The following is a 7,734-nucleotide window of genomic DNA, read 5'->3' as shown; positions in this document are numbered from 1 at the left end:
GGGGGGGGGGAGGAGGGGGAGGCGGGTGGAGAGGATAAGAGAGAGGGCGGCTACCAAGCCCCTGGAGCCAAAAGAGAAGCTGCCTAAACTCCCTTCTTTGACAGAAAGGATGACTCCTTTATTCCCACACAACTGTGGACGACGAAAGGGGCCACATGCTAACCCGACGAGCTCAGGGGAAGGCCTGCCTGGCGGTCTTGCAAACCGAGAGGCCTAAAGCCACCGCAGGGATGGTCTGAAGGGAGACTGTTACTGAGAGCAGTAGTGGTGGGTAGTCCCGTCCTACCTAGGCCGGAGTCTTCCCAGACCAGGTCAGTGTTTACCTTAGCATCTAAGACACAACATACCTATGCCATAAAATGTCAGAGGAACTTGGAACATCTCGCCGTCCCCGCCCCGCGCCCTCCCCCCCCCCCCCCCCCCCTCCCCACACAGACACAAGCAAATGCGCCTGGGGGCTCTGCAGGACAGAGACCATAAATTCCTTCATTGTTATTGTTATCACGTGTATTGTTGCCTGTTAACTATCTATCCTGCACCCACCTCAGGAAAAGAAGTAGGTGAGGCCCTGGCCGGTTTGGCTCAGTGGGTAGAGCCGAGGTCAGCCTGCGGCGGACCTTAAGGTCCCGGGTTCGATTTTGGGTCCCGGGCGCATGCCCGCCCGGGTCACAGGCTCGAGCCCCACTAGGGGGCGTGCAGGAGGCGGCCGATCCAAGATTCTCTCTCATGGATGAGGTTTCTCTCTCCCTCCCTCTCCCTTCCTCTCTGTAAAACATCAATAAAATAAATAAAAAGAAGTGTGCGTCTATCATTTCAGTTTGTATTCAATCCCAGAGGCCGCCCCCCCCCCCCCCCCCGCGCCCCACTTTGGTACCTCCATCGCTCCCTCCCTCCTTCATCTATCACCAGTGGATTTCCTGTAACCCACTTATGTCTCCTCCTTGAATTGGATTGTCACGTATTAAACAAAGTGACGCCCCGGCCGGTTTGGGTCAGTGGGTAGAGCATCGGCCCGGGGACCGAAGGGGTCCTGGGTTCGATTACAGTCAAGGGCGCAGGCCCGGTTGTGGGCTCGATCCCCAGGAGCGGGTGTGCAGGAAGCAGCGGACGGGTGATCCTCTGTCATCCTGGACGTCTCTATCGCTCTCTCCCTCTCCCTTCCTCTCAGAAATCAATAAAAATGTATTAAATAATAATTTAGAAAAAAGAATGAATAAAACAAAGTGAAAAACAGCCATTCTCCGGAGCATTGTCCAAACCCCTTGCGGTTCTGCTTCCCGGCAAGTGTGGACAGTTTGACTCAAGCCAGTGATGCCAACTTACTTGGTTGTTGGTTTTTGTGGGGGTGGGTTTTTGTTGTTGTTGTTGTTTTTTTTAGGAGGGTCACGTGTATGTAGACTTCAGTGAGCCAGAGACTGAACCAAAAGGGGAGAATGATGATTTTTATTTTTTTTAAATGTATTTTATTTATTTATTTTTTTACAGAGAGGAAGGGAGAGGGATAGAGAGTTAGAAACATCGATGAGAGAGAAACATTGATCAGCTGCCTCCTGCACACTTCCTACCGGGGATGTGCCCACAACCAAGGTACGTGCCCTTGACCGGAATCCAACCTGAGACCTTTTAGTCAGCAGGCAGATGCTCTATCCACTGAGCCAAACCAGTTAGGGCTCCATAAGCTAGAATATGCGGAACACTTCCGTTTCACGGTCAAGACAGGATCAGAGGCCATGGATCCTGACAACAGATCGGTCTGTTTCATTCTGTCTTTTTCCGTGGATACATCTACTGCCGCGTCTCAATTTATAAGCGAAACCTAGACAACCTACAAGAATGCGTTTTGTAGTTTACCTAGGAAGAATACAGAAAACATAGCTGTTATTTTCGGTGAAGAAAGTTAATTTTGTACAGTTTATTTCAACATAAATGAAATGTGAATTTGTTTAAAAGAGAAACAAAGCAGCGAAATTAAAACGGGGGTGTGGGGGGGGGGGGGGTGTGGAGAGGATAAGAGGGAGGGGTTGACCTATGCCATTTCGAAATGGCGGCGGCCAAGTCCCTGGAGCCAAAATGGAGGCAGCCTAAGCTCCCTTCTTTGACAGAAAGGATGACTCCTTTATTCCCACACAACTGTGGACGACGAAAGGGGCCACATGCTAACCCGACGAGCTCAGGGGAAAGCCTGCCTGGCGGTCTTGCAACCTGAAAGGCCTAAATCGACCGCAGGGATGGTCTGAAGGGAGGCTGTCACTAAGAGCACTTGTGGTGGGTAGTCGCGTCCTAGGCCTGAGTCTTCCCTGACCAGGTCAGCGTTTACCTTAACTGAACCTATGGTCCTTTTGCATGTAAGACAACACACCTCTGAAATGTCAGAGGAGCTTGTAACATTAGCCCCCCTACTCTCTCCCCCTCCCCCCACCTCCGCGCCCCCCCCCCCCCCCCCCCACACACACACACACAAGCAAATGCCCCTGGGTGCCCTGCAGGAAAGAGACCATAAATTCCTTCATTGTTATTGTTATCACGTGTATTGTTGCCTGTTAACTATCTATCCTGCACCCACCTCAGGAAAAGAAGTAGGTGTAGCCCTGGCCGGTTTGGCTCAGTGGGTAGAGCCGAGGTCAGCCTGTGGCAGACCTTAAGGTCCTGGGTTCGATTCGGGGCCAGGGAGCATGCCCACCCTGGTCACGGGCTCGAGCCCGACTATGGGGCATGCAGGAAGCCGCCGATCCCCGATTCTCCCTCATCAATGATGTTTCTCTCTCCCTCCCTCTCTGCAATCAATAAAAATGTATTTTTTAAAAAAGAAGTATGCATCTATCATTTTGCTTTATATCCAATCCCAGAGGTGTACCCCCACTCCCCACCCCACCCCCCCTTTCCTCCCTCCCTCCCTCCCTCCCTCCCTCCCTCATCTATCACCAGTGGATTTCCTGTAACCCACGTATGTCTCCTCCTTGGATTGGATTGTCACGTATAAAACAAAGTAACGCCCCAGCCGGTTTTGGTCAGTGGGTAGAGCATCGGCCTGGAGACCGAAGGGTCCCGGGTTCAATTTCAGTCAAGGGCACAGGCCCGGTTGTGGGCTCGATCCCCAGTAGCGGGTGTTTCTATCGCTCTCTCCCTCTCCCTTCCTCTCAGAAATCAATAAAAATGTATTAAATAATAATTTAGAGAAAGAATGAATAAAACACAGTGAAAAACAGCCATTCTCCGGAGCATTGTCCAAACCCCTTGCGGTTCTGCTTCCCGGCAAGTGTGGACAGTTTGGCTCAAGGAAACTCATGAAAGTTCTCTACGGGTTTGCATGTTTTTCCGTGAACACGACGTATACACCTGCTGGTTTCTGAGGGCGAGGCAACAGAGTCTGTCCATGAGGTCCGCTGTGAAAGGGTAGAGGCGTCTGTTTCTGCTGTCAGAAGCCAGGTCACCCTTAGGAAGAGTGTAGAAAACAACAACAACAAAAGACAGAAATTGGATTTACCAAGAGAAAACACACAGAAGCGAACCGAGGGATGCTCCGAGGACTGTGAGAGGGAATCTCCCCTTCTCCTCACTCATACCGCTTTTGGAAAAACGGCAATGATCCTAAGAGGTGAAGGTCCTGAAGCTCTCGGAGACGCCGACCGACCGGCCGGGGCTACTTTCCCCGTTCTTAACCCTACCCAACCAAGTCTCCCTCTCCCTGGGAGTCAAGCTTGTGTGCCCACAGCGGTAGGTAGGGGTACCCCACCGACCGACCGACCGACCGACCGACCGACAGACGGCTGTTTTAAAATCAGAACCTGTCCCCTTTCAATGAGGGCATGGGACAGGGGCAACCTATATTTTCCTGCTCAAATCGTCCCCAATTCACCTGATAGGGACTCAGAGGTTTGTCTCTGTCTGTCTGCATGTCTGTCTTTAAGCCAGTGACGCCCACATATGTTGGTTGTTGGTTTTTGTGGGGTTTTATTAGAAGGGTCGTGTGTATGTAGACTTCAATGAGCCAGAGACTGAACCAACAGGGGAGAATGTGATGGTTTTTATTTTTTTAAATATACTTTATTTATTTATTTATTTATTTTTACAGAGAGGAAGGGAGAGGGATAGAGAGTTGGAAACATCGATGAGAGAGAAACATCCATCAGCTGCCTCCTGCACACTCCCTACTGGGGATGTGCCCGCAACCAAGGTACATGCCCTTGACCGGAATTGAACCCGGGACCCTTGAGTCCGCAGGCTGACGCTCTATCGCAGTGATGGCGAACCTATGACACAACTCATTTTTTTTTTTTTTGGTTGATTTATTCTTTGTTAAATGGCATTTAAATATATAAAATGAATATCAGAAATATAAGTCTTTGTTTTACCATGGTTGCAAATATCAAAAAATTTCTATATGTGACAGGGCACCAGAGTTAAGTTAGGATTTTTCAAAATGCTGGCACGCCGATCTCAAAAGGTTCGCCATCGCTGCTCTATCCACTGAGCCAAACCGGTTAGGGCAAGAATGATGATTTTTAAAAAGGGAACATCCCGAGAGGAATCTCACCTGGAGATGGACTAAACGTATGTCTGTTTGCCAACAGTCCTTTCTCCATGATGAACTTCCACGACAGAGCCCGAGCGACCCGATTCATGGGGGACCCTCCCCGCTCAGAATGGCCCCAAGCAGCCCCAGAGGCTGGCAGAGACGCCTCTCCCTCTCGCCTCTCACTCTCGGCTCGGCTCGGCTCGGCTCGGCTCGCTACCCATGTGTCTCCGTAGATGGGGAACCGGGCCGCGTTCCCTTGAGAGTCCCCTGACCTGAGGGCTGAGAGGAAGGGAGCGCTGGGGTGGGGGATGGGGAGTAGGGGGTGGGGTATGGAGCAAGCGGGAGGGGAGGAGGGAGGTCAGGGCGATTCATTCCAATGGATCTCACTCCAGGGCTTGCTTCATTCAAATGCAGAAAGCTCTCCGGTGACGTCAGGGCCTCGGACCTCCCTCGCCTCGGGCTTCTCCGAGTTCCCCCACCCTCAGGCCGGCAGCTCACCAACTTCAGGGAGGGAGGGAGGGAGGGAGGGAGGCTGTTGGAGAAAACCGGCCCGGCCTGTCCGGGTGGGAAAGAGTGCCCTCTATCGGCCAACCCAGGAACCAGCCCTCACCCGTTTAGGAATCCCGCGAGGGGGGGTGGGGAGCGAGAGGGAGGGGTTTGAGGGGCGTGAGTCCAGGGTCCAAGGCGAAGGTCAACAGTAGATCTCGGCGTCTTAGATCCCCTAGGAGGAGAGACATAGGTGGGAGTGGAGCGATGAGGGTCGCGGGAGGCCTGGTGAGGGATGATTTGACTCAATAACCCCGGGTCACCAGACCGGCCAGCACACTCTGCTCCAGTTGCCGGTTTTGATCATCCATCCCTCCACCCCCACCCCCCACCGCACACACCGCTCCAAGTGTGCCACTCACGACAGACACCCTTTTATCATTCATCTTTAACTTCCCCGTGGATGGATGGATGGATGGATGGATGGATGTGTGAACATCAAAAAAGATTCAAATCTGTGGAGAATGTCTGTGAGTTCATTTGAGGCAATTGCCAGGAAGCAGATTCTCAACATAATGGGATAACACTCTGTAGAATGGAGGGTGTGTGTGTTTTAACCTTGTTGTATACATGTCAAGCAAAAGAGGAGATGTAAGTGGGTTACATGAACTCCGTTGGTGATAGATGAGGGAGGCCAGAGAAGGCAAAGCGGGGGTGGGGGTGGGGGGGCAGGAAACCTCTGGGATTGGATAAAAATTAAAATAAAATGACAGACACATACTTCTCTTACTTAGGTTGGCGTAGGATAGGTAACAGTCAGCAACGTACTCAATAAAAATAAGGGGATTTAAAAAGGAAAATTACACCCTAGCCGGTTTGGCTCAGGGGAGATAGAGCGTCGGCCTGCAGACTAAAGGGTCCCAGGTTCGATTCAGGTCAAGGGCACATGCACGGGTTGCGGGATGGATCCCCGGCGCCGCCGCCCGCTCCCCCCCCACCCCCCACCCCACCTCCCAGGAGGGGGTGTGCAGGAAGCAGTGGATCCATGATTATCTTTCATCATTGATGTCTCTCTCTCTCTCTCTCTCTCTCTCTCTTTCCCCCCATCTTTGAACTCAATAAAAACACTATAAAAAAGAAAGATTGACCTTTGTCAGGGAAGGTAGCAGCCTAGGACATGACTACTCACCATCACTGTTTGTTTGTTAAACTTTTAATTTCTGTCCATGGATGGATGGATGGATGGATGGATGGATGGATGGATGGATGGATGAGTGGGTGGATGGATGTGTCCTCCCTCCCTCCCTCCCTCCCTCCCTCCGCCCACCCGTCCGCTCACCCGCTTTCCACGGGAAATCCTCAGTCTCATGTCACACACTCACTGGTGATTACACTCGCTGCCTCCTTCCTCCCTGTGAAAAAGAGGAAGTTAAATGGACGAACCTGAAAGAGCCCCACAGGTGGCAACCGTGAAGCAAGTGCACACACATGTGTGCGTGTGTGGCATTTGTCAACAATGTAAGAAATCCTCCAACCTGTGCAGAATTTCTGTGAGTGTCTTTCAGCCAAACTGTCCAGAAATGTCGCTCGTACGCCGGGAAGCACAATCTCAACGGCGGGAGATGATGTTCCAAAGAATGGCAATGTCGGCCCCCTTATTTTATACACTCCAATCCCAGGAGGAGACCGTACGTGGGTTACATGAAATCCACTGGTGACATTTTAGGGAGGCGGGAGAAAGCAAAGCGGGCAATCCCCCCCCCCCCGCCACCCCCCCCCCCCCCCCCACACACACACAGGAGTCCTCTCATGGGGCGAACCAACCGTGACTCTAAAGTCGTGATCCTGACCCCGGGAGTTGTATTAAAAATCAAGCTAAAGGAGTGTGAATGTAAACTGTAGGCTTATCAAAGGTTCAAAGGAGGTCTGTGTTTACCACCATTGAAAGAAAACAAACCAAGAAAGAGATCAAGGGTGGGTCAAAACATCCTCTCTGGGACTGGGAGGGAGAGAGTTCCTGCATCTGTCCAAGAGGGTCATCTGCAGTGTTGAAAAGCCAGGGTTCAGCAACAGGGGATATTTTCTTCCTCTCAGGGATCATGAAAAGCATCCATGACAGTAAGGGGGTGAGTATGGGGTGGGTGCTGTCATTGAAAAGGCTAGGTGAGCAGGGAGAGCTATGCCATTTACAGGCATACCCTATCCACTTTTCCTTTCACAGAATTTACACAATGACTTAATGTTTAGTTTTGAATGGCATTACTTCTTGAGTCTCCTCCTCATTGTTTCCAAGTCTTTGGTTGATACTCAGGTGTAGGACGAATGTATGTATGTATGTATGTATGTATGTATGTATACTGTGTGTGAGCCCCAGGATGGACAGAATCTGGGGGGGGGGGGGGGCGGTGAGTGGAATAGACTGGAGGGGGGGGCGTGAGTCGGTATTACGGATGGGAGTGGAGGAGCGGGGGAGCAAGAGGGAAGGGGGAGAGATTGGAGGGAGGCAGAGGGAAACTGGAGAAGAGAGGATGCCAAAGGACCTCGTTAGTTAATGACACCGGGCATGGGCTCTTATTCTGAGTTTGTTGTTTGTTTTCCTCTGAATGCCACCTATGCAGAAAACAACCTGTGTGTAGTTCAACTAGATCACCCACACAAGAATAGAGGACTACCCATTGACTGCAAGGCTCTGTAGTAGGTCGCCCGCTGTTTGCACTTGGGCAGAGACTCAA

Source organism: Myotis yumanensis, unplaced genomic scaffold (assembly GCF_028538775.1).
Source record: "Myotis yumanensis isolate MYYU_CA2020_CCGP unplaced genomic scaffold, mMyoYum1.0.hap1 SCAF_83, whole genome shotgun sequence".
NCBI classification, from domain to species: Eukaryota; Metazoa; Chordata; class Mammalia; order Chiroptera; family Vespertilionidae; genus Myotis; species Myotis yumanensis.
The sequence above is the reverse complement of the archived record's forward strand: the minus strand, read 5'-3'. Positions refer to the sequence as shown.